The 11,034-nt window shown below is 48.5% G+C and overlaps 1 pseudogene across 1 annotated transcript; it reads right to left on the minus strand.

Annotated features, from left to right (window-relative positions):
- Positions 1-4,757: 4,757 nt before the first annotated feature.
- Positions 4,758-6,338, minus strand: LOC104680770 (annotated as a pseudogene). Its single transcript, XR_004056302.1, has one exon. The product of XR_004056302.1 is annotated as a tubulin beta-4B chain pseudogene (transcript).
- Between the last annotated feature and the right edge of the window lie 4,696 nt (positions 6,339-11,034).

Below are 11,034 nucleotides of genomic sequence, written 5' to 3' on the forward strand. Positions count from 1 at the left end.
TCATGAACCTTTAGGACAAGACTGCACCTTTTAAATACACATTTTAAAATATGCTTCAACACTCTGCAGTTGAGGAAACTGGCCCAGAAAGGCAGAACTGACTGCATTAAGGCCATAAAACGATTGAGCGGTTTCTTCACCCTAAGAGACAGGGTCTCACTTTGTTGCCCAGGCTGGAGTGCAGTAGCACAATCACAGCTCACTGCAGCCTTGACGTCCTAGGCTCAAGTTAATCTTCCCACCTCAGCCTCCCAAGTAGCTGGGACTACAGGCGTGCACCCCCATGCCTGGCTGGTTTTTTAAATTATTATTATTATTTTTTTAATGTAGAGATGGAGGTCTCCCTATATTGCCCCGGCTGATCTCAAACACCTGGGCTCAGCCATACTCCCCTGCCTCGGCCTCCCAATATGCTGGGATTTCAGGTGTCAGCTGCTGTACCCTCTGGATTTCTTCACTCTTAACCCTATTGTCTTCATATTTCTCATGTTAATTGGGATTTAGATCAGAAAGCAGAGAGAAAATGGTTTTCAGTTCTCCCAAGACAAAGGGTTGGAAATTAAGAGTCTTTTGAGAAAAATGAAATGTGAATGGTCATCTTGTTGGCTGTCACTGCTGGTTTAGACTTTTCAAACACTTTTGTTCACATGTCCCTAAAGGAAATCTGAAAATAGTGTATCTCTTTGCACACTTTTAAGTTGACATCTAGTTTTTTATTATTCATTTTAATTATTTTTAGTTTTTGAGATGGAGTCTCACTCTGTCAGACAGGCCAGAGTGCAGTGGCATGATCTTGGCTCACTACAACCTCTGCCTCCCAGGTTCAAGCAATTCTCCTGCCTCAGCCTCACTAGTAGCTGGGATTACAGGCATGTGCCACCATGCCTGGCTAATTTTTGACATCTAGTGATTTTTTTTTTTTTTTTTGAGATGGAGTCTCACTGTCACCCAGGCTGGAGTGTAGTGGCACGATCTCGGCTCACTGCAAGCTTCACCTCCCAGGTTCATGCCATTCTCCCGCCTCAGCCTCCCAAGTAGTTGGGACTACAGGTGCCTGCCACCATGCCCGACTAATTTTGTTTTTGTATTTTTTAGTAGAGACGGGATTTTACCGTGTTAGCCAGGATGGTCTTGATCTCCTGACCTCATGATCTGCCTGCCTCAGCCTCCCAAAGTGCTGGAATTACAGGCATGAGCCACTGAGCCCGACATCTAGTTTTTTAAATTGTAACTTTAAGTAGTTGCAAAACTTGTGGTTGGAGGGTTTCTATAGGGGGTTGTACTTTTTTGAGCACCATTAGAACTCAGATTTGAAATTTCTGTTTTTAATTCTATCCCAAGACAGGTCAGTGAAAGATATCCATAGTGTTAACTCCTTCCTTCCTTCCTTCCTTCCTTCCTTCCTTCCTTCCTTCCTTCCTTCCTTCCTTCCTTCTTTCCCTTTCTCTTCCTTCCTTCCTTCCTTCCTTCCTTCCTTCCTTCCTTCCTTCCTTCCTTCCTTCCTTCCTTCCTTCCTTCCTTCCTTCCTTTCTTTCTTTCTTTCTATTTATTAGAGACAGAATCTCACTCTGTTGCCTAGGCTGGCGTGCAGTGGTGCAGTCACAGCTCACTGCCGTCTTAACCTCCCAGGCTCAAACAATCCTCCTGCCTCAGTCTCCCGAGTAGCTGGGACCACAGGCACATGCCACCACGCCTGGCTAATTTTTTTTTTTTTTTTTTTTAAGAGATAGGGTTTCACCATATTGCCCAGGCTAGCCTTGAACCCCTGGGCTCAGGCAATCTCCCTATCTCAGGCTCCCAAAGTGCTGAGATTACAGGCATGAGCCACTGCGCACAGCCATGGCCTCCTTTCTTTTTTTCCTTTTGTCTTTTATGTTTTTCCTTTTTTCTTTTCTTTTTTTGATACAGAGTCTCGCTCTGTCGCCCAGGCTGGAGTGCAGTGATGGGATCTCAGGTCACTGCAACCTTCACTTCCTGGGTTCAAGTGATTGTCCTGCCTCAGCCTCTTGAGTAGCAGAGACTACAGGTGCCTGTCACCATACCCAGCTAAATTTTTGTATTTTTAGTACAGACAGGGTTTTACCACGTTGGCCAGGCTGTTTTCGAACTCCTGACTTCAAGTGATCCTCCTGCCTGAGCCTCTCAAAGTGCTGGGATTACAGGTGTGAGCCACCACGTGCGGCCCATGGCCTCCTTTCAAGTGTGATTATCTTGGGCTGGTGACACTTATTGAGGAACTGGAGTTACACCCTTCTGGGGCAGCTCTACTTACTATCATCCTTGGAAAACACATGGACAAATTTCAGTCAGAAACTTCACATTGCTCTTTTTTCTTCTTGAACTCCTATTTCCATTTCACTTTTCCCACAGTATTAAGTCATACATGCCATTCATTTCCATGCTATCCTCTCTTTTAATGATTGCCATATAGCATTTCTTTGTAACAGACGTAGGCACTTGAATTCCAATTTTAATTTTTAATTTCTTGTGACCATAAACCTTGAAGTGTTACTTCTTCTGGCTAGAATTGCCATTAGAGTTATTAGACCTAACTGATTGAAACCACATAAGTACAATACAAATTTGATAACAGTTTGCATATGGAGAGTTACATTTTATTTATTGAGATGGATTTTTAAAAGGTATGTTCATGTATACATTGATAAATATTATTGATTCCTAGATTGGAACAGGAGTCACTATCAACACTATCCTTATTGTTTTATTTTAATCCATATGAGTTTAGAAGCCCTTTTCACAAAATTATGTGGAACTGGAAAGAGTTTTGTTATTACAGTGTCACTCAATTCTTTGGATTCTTTCCAAGATACTTGGCAAAAATCACTTGGAGCTGTTTTATTGAAAATCAGCGAACGACTCCATCAGTTCCTCCTTCAGCATTGTATCATGGCAACGCCTTTTCTCTAAGGCTGTTCCCCTGAAGGAGCTTTGCTGTGATTTGAATGTGTGCCCCAAAGCTCATATGTTGGAAACTTAATATCCAATGCAACTGTTTTTGAGAGATGGGACCTAGGCAGGCATGGTGGCTCACATCTGTAATCCCAGAACTTTGGGAAGTTGAGTTGGGAGGGTCACTTGAGCCCAGGAGTTCAAGACCAGACTGGGTAACAACATAGTGAGACCCTGTCTCTACAAACAAAAACAAAAAACTAAATTAACTGAGCATGGTAGCATGTGCCTGTAGTCCCAGCTTTTCTTTAGGCTGACGTGGGAGGGTTGCTTCAGCCGGTGTGGGTGAGGCCATAGTGAGCTGTGATTGTCCCATTACACACCAACCTGGGTGACAGAGTGAGACCCTGTCTTAAAAAAATAAAAGAGAGAGTTAGAACCTTTAAGGGGTAGTTAAGACATGAGGACTCTTCCCTCACAAATGAATGGATTCCCTTATCATGGAAGTGGGTTTGTTATAAAAGTGAATTTGGAGGCAGGAGAATTGCTTGAACCTGGGAGGTCAAGGCTGCAGTGAGCTGTAATCCTATCACTCCACACCAGCCTGGGCTGGGTGACAGAGCTAGAGCTTGTCTGGTTTTTTTTTCTGAGACAGAGTCTTGCTGTGTCGCCCAGGCTGGAGTGCAGTGACTCGATCTCGGCTTACTGCAACCTCCGCCTCCCGGGTTCAAGCAATTCTCTGCCTCAGTTTCTCAAGTAGCTGGGACTACAGGTGCCCACCACCACGCCCGGCTAATTTTTGTATTTTTAGTAGTAATGGGGTTTCATTATCTTGCTGGTCTTGAACTGACCTCGTGATCCACTTGCCTCGGCCTCCCAAAGTGCTGGGATTACAGGCAAGAGCCACTGTACCCAGCCTAGACCTTGTCTCTTAAAAAAAAAAAAAAAAAAAAGTGAGTTTGGCTCCCTCTTGCTCTCCTGTGCACAGCCCCTTGCCATGTGATGCCTTCTACCATGTTATGATGCAACAGGAAGGCTCTTACCCAATGTAGTCCCTTGATCTTGGACTTGCCAGTCACCAGAACCATGAGCTAATAAATTTCTGTTCTTTATAAATTACCCATTGTGTCAGGTATTGTGTTTTAGCAGCACTAAAATGGAAATGGATCAAGACAAGGTTCTTCTTCTTCTTTCTTTTTTTTTTTTTTTTTTGAGACAGAGCTTCACTCTGTCACTCAGTCTGGAGTGCAGTGGCATGATCATGGCTCACTGTAATGTCTGCCTCCTGGGCTCAAATGATCCTCCTACCTCAGCCCTGCAAGTAGCTGGGATTACAGGTATGAGCCACCACACCTGGCTAATTTTGAGATGGAATCTCACTCTGTCACTCAGGCTGGAATGCAGTGGTGCAATCTCAGCTCATTGCAACCTCTGCCTCCCAAGTTCAAGCAATTCCCCTGCCTCAGCCTCCAGAGTAGCTGGGATTACAGGCACCCATCACCAAGCCCAGCTAATTTTGTTTGTGTTTCTAGTAGAGATGGGATTTCACCATGTTGGCCAGGCTGGTCTCAAACTCCTGACCTCAGGCAATCTGCCTGCCTTGGCCTCCCAAAGTGGTGGGATTACAGGCATGAGCCACTGTGCCCGGCCTTATTTTATTTTATTTTTTATATTTTATTTTATTTTATTGAGATGGAGTCTTGCTGTGTCGCCAGGCTGGAGTGCAGTGGCACAATCTCAGCTCACTGCAACCTCCACCTCCTGGGTTCAAGCAATTATCCTGCCTCAGCCTCCCTAGTAGCTGGGATTTGACAGGTGCGTGCCACTACACCCAGCTAATTTGGGTATTTTTTTTTTTCACTATGAAAATGCTTTAATGGTGGTGTCTGTACAGCATGGGATGAGGACAGGGAAAACAGCAAGTGCACACATAGCGGGACAGGCCACAGGACAGGCTGGGAGTGAATAAAGAGTTCGCACTGCTTCCCTGCTTTCCCCGGTGACTGAGGGCTCTAGGCCACCTCCTCCTCAGCCTCCTCCTCGAACTCGCCCTCCTCCTCGGCCGTGGCGTCCTGGTACTGCTGGTACTCGGACACCAGGTCGTTCATGTTGCTCTCGGCCTTGGTGAACTCCATCTCGTCCATGCCCTCGCCCGTGTACCAGTGCAGGAAGGCCTTGCGCTGGAACATGGCCGTGAACTGCTCGGAGATGCGCTTGAACAGCTCCTGGATGGCCGTGCTGTTGCCAATGAAGGTGGCGGACATTTTTAGCCCCCGGGGCGGGATGTCACAGACAGCTGTTTTCACATTGTTGGGGATCCACTCAACAAAATAGCTGCTGTTTTTGTTTTGGACATTAAGCATTTGCTCGTCCACCTCCTTCATGGACATGCGGCCCCTAAACACGGCAACAACCGTCAGGTAGCGGCCATGGCGGGGGTCACAAGCAGCCATCATGTTCTTAGCATCAAACATCTGCTGGGTGAGCTCAGGCACGGTCAGGGCCCGGTACTGCTGGCTGCCCCGGCTGGTCAGCGGGGCAAAGCCGGGCATGAAGAAGTGCAGGCGGGGGAATGGGACCATGTTCACAGCCAGCTTCCGCAGGTCAGCATTGAGCTGGCCCGGGAAGCGCAGGCAGGTGGTGACCCCACTCATGGTAGCAGACACCAGGTGGTTCAGGTCACCATAGGTGGGCGTGGTCAGCTTTAGGGTTCTGAAGCAAATGTCGTAGAGAGCTTCATTATCAATGCAGTAGGTCTCGTCTGTGTTTTCTACGAGCTGGTGGACTGAGAGGGTGGCGTTGTAGGGCTCCACCACTGTGTCTGACACCTTGGGCGAAGGCACCACACTGAACGTGTTCATTATCCTGTCTGGGTACTCCTCCCGGATCTTGCTGATGAGGAGGGTACCCATCCCAGACCCCGACCCCCCACCCAGGGAGTGGGTCAGCTGGAAACCCTGCAGGCAGTCACAGCTCTCAGCCTCCTTCCTCACAACATCCAGCACCGAGTCCACCAGCTCCGCGCCTTCTGTGTAGTGCCCCTTGGCCCAGTTGTTCCCAGCACCACTCTGACCGAAGACGAAGTTGTCCGGCCGGAAGATCTGCCCGAAAGGCCCCGAGCGCACGGAGTCCATGGTGCCGGGCTCCAGATCCACGAGCACGGCGCGGGGCACGTACTTGCCGCCGGTGGCCTCGTTGTAGTACACGTTGATGCGCTCCAGCTGCAGGTCGCTGTCCCAGTGGTAGGTGCCCGTGGGCTCGATGCCGTGCTCATCGCTGATCACCTCCCAGAACTTGGCGCCGATTTGGTTGCTGCACTGCCCGGCCTGCAGGTGCACGATTTCCCTCATGATGGCGGCGGCGGCTGGGATGCGAGCGGAAGTAGAGAAACAGAAGCTAAGGAGCGGGCGCGCAAAGTGCTCAATTTGGGTATTTTTAATAGAGATGAGGTTTCACCATGTCGGCCAGGATCTTTTTTTTTTTTTTTTTTTTTTTTTTTTTTTTTTTTTTTTTTTTTGAGACGGAGTCTCGCTCTGTCGCCCAGCCTGGAGTGCAGTGGCACGATCTCGGCTCACTGCAACCTCTGCCTCCCAGGTTCACGCCATTCTCCTGCCTCAGCCTCCCGAGTAGCTGGGACTACAGGCGCCCGCCACCATGCCCGGCTAATTTTTTAAAATATGTTTAGTAGAGATGGGGTTTCACCGTGTTAGCCAGGATGGTCTCGATCTCCTGACCTCGTGATCCACCCGCCTCCGCCTCCCAAAGCGCTGGGATTAGAGGCTTGAGCCACCGTGCCAGGCCAAGTTTTTATTTTTAAATGTCGTGGAGGTGGGGTCCTCACTATGTTGCCCAGGCTGGTTTAGAATTCCTGCACTCAAGCTATCCTCTCACCTTAGCCTCTCAAAGTGCTGGGGTTATAGGCATGAGCCATTGTGCCCAGCCAGGACAAGCTTCTAGAATAAGGTAGATCGGTTTTACAATATGCCCACTGGTTGAGGGACCATGAGAGCAGGACCTTTTTTTTTAGACAGGATCTCACTTTGTCACCCAAGGTGGAGTGCAATGGCACAATCACAGCTCACTACAGCCTTGACCTCCCAGGCTCAAGTGATGCTCCCACCTCAGCCTCTGGAGAAGCTGGAACTACAGGCGCATGCCACCATGCCCTAATAACTTTTGTATTTTTTGTAGAGATGAAGTTTTGCCATGTTTCCCAGGCTGGTCTGAAGCTCGTGGGCTCAAGCGATCCACCCATCTTGGCCTCCCAAAGTGTTGGGGTTACAAGTATGAACCACTGCGTCCGGCCCACGAGTAGGAGCTTCTCGAACCAGGCTGCCCACAGGCCCAGGACCCTAAGCAAGGCATCTCAATAGTTTTCTTGCAGCTCTCATTCTTATTCCTTTTCTTCTCTAGGTTTGAATCTCTGAATCTGACTCCTGAAACTCCTTTGAGCTGAAAGTTAGCTCCCACTGTTATAATCCCTCCCCGTGAGTTGAGTATCTCTTTCAAAGACTTACCCTGTATAATTAGCAAATCAATCCATGATCTAAAATGCTGCTTTAAAAAACAACGTAATAAAGAAAAAAACAAACAAAAACAATGTAATCAACAGAGGTGGCCTGGGAAAGCTGGCCTACCACATTTACCTCCAGCTTCAAAAAGACAAGTTTGCTGAAAGCTTTCAGTGTCAGCTGTTTGAGCCATTTACAGTCAGGTCTTACACAATACAGAGAACTAGCAGCCTCTACTCAATTCGCTAAAGCACTCTGGAAAATTGTGTGGGAGTGCTGGCCCCTAACTCGCCTCTGTTAGCATTTTAGTTCAGGCCATTAACTTTGCTTTTGGAACTAATGGATTCTTGCCTCTTTCTGACCACATTAATTATCTCAGGTTTCACTGGGACCTTTTCCTTGGCTTGTTCCCATTTCTATTAAAGGTGAAGTCACAACATAAAAGCTGCATACATTGCTAACTTTCTTTTCCATTAACTCTTGCTCTAAAACAGAAGCGGCATCCTCCTTCCTCCTGGAAGGCAACTTGATGCCTTGGAAATAACACTGAAGCTAGGGGAGGTAGAAGACCAAGTTACTAGATTTCACTCTGACACTGACAATGACCCAAGTTAACTTTCTTCTCTACCCTGAGATTCACATCTTGATCTAGACAATTGGATAAAAATTTTCCTCCTGTCTTATCCTCCCACCATCAGGTATCAAGGCTAAAGCTCTGTTGAGTGTAACACTTTTTTGAGACAGAGTCTCACTCTGTTTCCCAGGCTGGAGGGCAGTGGCCTGATCTAGGCTCACTGCAATCTCCACCTCCTGGATTCAAGGGATTCTCCTACCTCAGCCTCCTTAGTAGCTGAGATTACAGGCGTCCGTCACCACACCCAGCTAATGTTTGCATTTTTAGTAGAGATGGGGTTTCACCATGTTGCCCAAGCTGGTCTCGAACTCCTGACCTCAGGTGATCCACCTGCCTTGGCCTCCCAAAGTGTTGGGATTACAGGTGTGAGCCACCGCGCCTGGCCTCTTGAGTTTAGAATAGTGCCAAGCACGGCCAGGTACAGTGGCTCTTGCCTGTAATTCCAGCACTTTGGGACACTTGAGGCCAGGAGTATGAGACTAGCCTGGCCAACATGATGAAACCCTGTCTCTACTAAAAGCACACAAAAAATTAGCTGAGTGTGCTGACACGCTCCTGTAATCCCAGGTACTTGGGAGGCTAAGGCAGGAGAACCTCTTGAACCCAGGAGGCGGAGGTTGCAGTGAGTGATCACACCACTGCACTCCAGCCCAGGTGACAGAGTGAGATTCTGTCTAAAAAAAAAAAAAAAAAAAAAAAAAAAAAAAGAATAGGGCCAAGCACATAGCTGTTGATGAATGTGAACAGCCAGTATTCATATCCAAGTGGAAGTTATTCCCAGAATTTGAGGCCGAGTTCACAAAGAACTCTTTCTCACGATCTCAGGGAACATGGTTGGATTAGGTGGGTTTTGGTGTAGGAAGACACACCTCTGACTGGTGGGCAGACCTAGAGGGTTAAAGCATTATCTCCTTGAGTTCATTGTCCAAGTGGAAAAAGCAAGGGCCACATTGCTGGGGCCTGGGCTCCTAGAAAAAGTGGGTGGATGGGCTGATTTGTCTGTTTGGACCCACCTAGCTGGTTTCTACAGCTCTGCTCAGGGGACAGGCGGGCCATGCCCAGGCTGTGGATGAGTCATAGTAGCTGCATATCTGCACAGCAGCTCGCCCTACCTGCCTCATGGAGGGAATGCTGGAGCCACCTGGGAAAGCCAGACCTGTCCCAGGGTGGCTGCCAGAAGAGCCTGTTCTCCCCAAGCCTGAGAGGGATGATGGCCAAAGTCCAGGGGAGCAGGAGAAACAGCATGTGCTGGACATCAGTGGCCCACACTGAGGAGGCCGGGGAGGCTCAGGTCCTACCTTCAGACAATTGTGGTCCATCCAGAGAAGAGGCCCCACATCTACTCAGGAGCTGGGAGAGGAACTGTGAGGGGTGGAGAGCTCAGCACTGAAGCCTAAGGAGTGAATTCTGGCCCCTCTGTTCACCAGCTGTGTGACCTTAGACAAATCTCTCAACTTAGCTCTAAAGGAGGACATCTGTCCCACAAGGTTTTTATGAGAATTCAGCAATATTTTATAAAATACGGGTAAATATAAAGGACTACGTAAACATCTAGCTGGTGGAGTTGTAGGAAGAGGGCTTTGTAGGCAAAGCACGTCAAAGGCCTGAGGCTGAGAAGTGATGTCCTTATGAGGACTGAGGAGGTTACAGAGTCCAAAGGGCTGGAGCGTGGGGTGTGAAAAGGGAGCAGAAGGGAAGTAGAATTCCTAGACTGTGGACATCATGAATGCCAGGCACAGAGGCAGGCTTCGATTCTGTAGGCCATTGGGAGCCTATGAATGTGCCTGTGAGGGGGTAGGAGATGACTTCAGGGCTCTGTATTTTCAGACGAGATCGGGCGCGTTCAGGGTGGTATGGCCATAGAATGTATTTTCTTTTCTTTCTTTTTTATGTTTTTTTGAGACAGTACTTGCTCTGTTGCCCAGGCTGGAGTGCGGTGGCACGATCTCGGCTCACTGCGACCTCTGCCTCCTGGGTTCAAGCGATTCTCCTGCCTCAGCCTCCTGAGTAGTTGGGACTACAGGTGCCCACCACCACGCCCGGCTAATTTTTGTATTTTTAGTAGAGATGGGGTTTCACCATGTTGGCCAAGCTGGTCTTGAACTCTTGACCTCGTGATCCACCTGCCTCTGCCTCCCAAAGTGCTGGGATTACAGGCATGAGCCACAGCACCCGGCCTGTAGGCTGTATTTTCTTTTTCTTTTTTTTTTTTTTTTTTGAGATGGAGTTTAGCTCTTGTTGCCCAGGCTGGAGTACAATGGCGTGATCTCAGCTCACTGCAATCTCCGCCTCCTGGGTTCAAGCAATTCTCCTGCCTCAGCCTCCCTAGTAGCTGGGATTACAGATGCCCACCACCACACCCAGCTAATTGTTTTGTATTTTTAGTAGAGACGGGGTTTCACCATGTTAGACAGGCTGGCCTCGAACTCCTGACCTCAGGCGATCCACCCGCCTCAGCCTCCCAAAGTGTTGGGATTACAGATATGAGCCACCATGCCCAGCTTGACTGTATTTTCAAATGTAAGGCCTGGCATGTTTCCATGGGGAGGTGACATCGACAATGAGGACAAGGGAGGAAACATGAGCTCACTTGGGATGCGCCCATAAGCGGGTAACAGACTTGCGCTTCACTCCTTTTAGAGATAAGAAGCCAGTAGAGTACCCATAGGCTTGGCCCTAGGAGCCCCCTGGACTGAGCTCCTTGAGGCCAAGGCCCCCAGTGTGGAGACCAGGCACACAGTGGGCTCTCTGGATACAGTTATAGAATGAAAGAAAAGGCAAGGACCTGGCGTGGGTGGCTCATGCCTGTCTGTAATTCAGCACTTTGGGAGGCTGAGGTGGGTGGATCACTTGAGGTCAGGAATTTGAGACCAGCCTGGCCAACATAGCGAAAACCCATCTCTACTAAATATATAAAACATTAGCCAGGCGGCGTGGTGGGGCACACCTATAACCCCAGCTACTTGGGAGGCTGAGGCA

Source organism: Rhinopithecus roxellana, chromosome 3, assembly GCF_007565055.1.
Source record: "Rhinopithecus roxellana isolate Shanxi Qingling chromosome 3, ASM756505v1, whole genome shotgun sequence".
NCBI classification, from domain to species: domain Eukaryota; kingdom Metazoa; phylum Chordata; class Mammalia; order Primates; family Cercopithecidae; genus Rhinopithecus; species Rhinopithecus roxellana.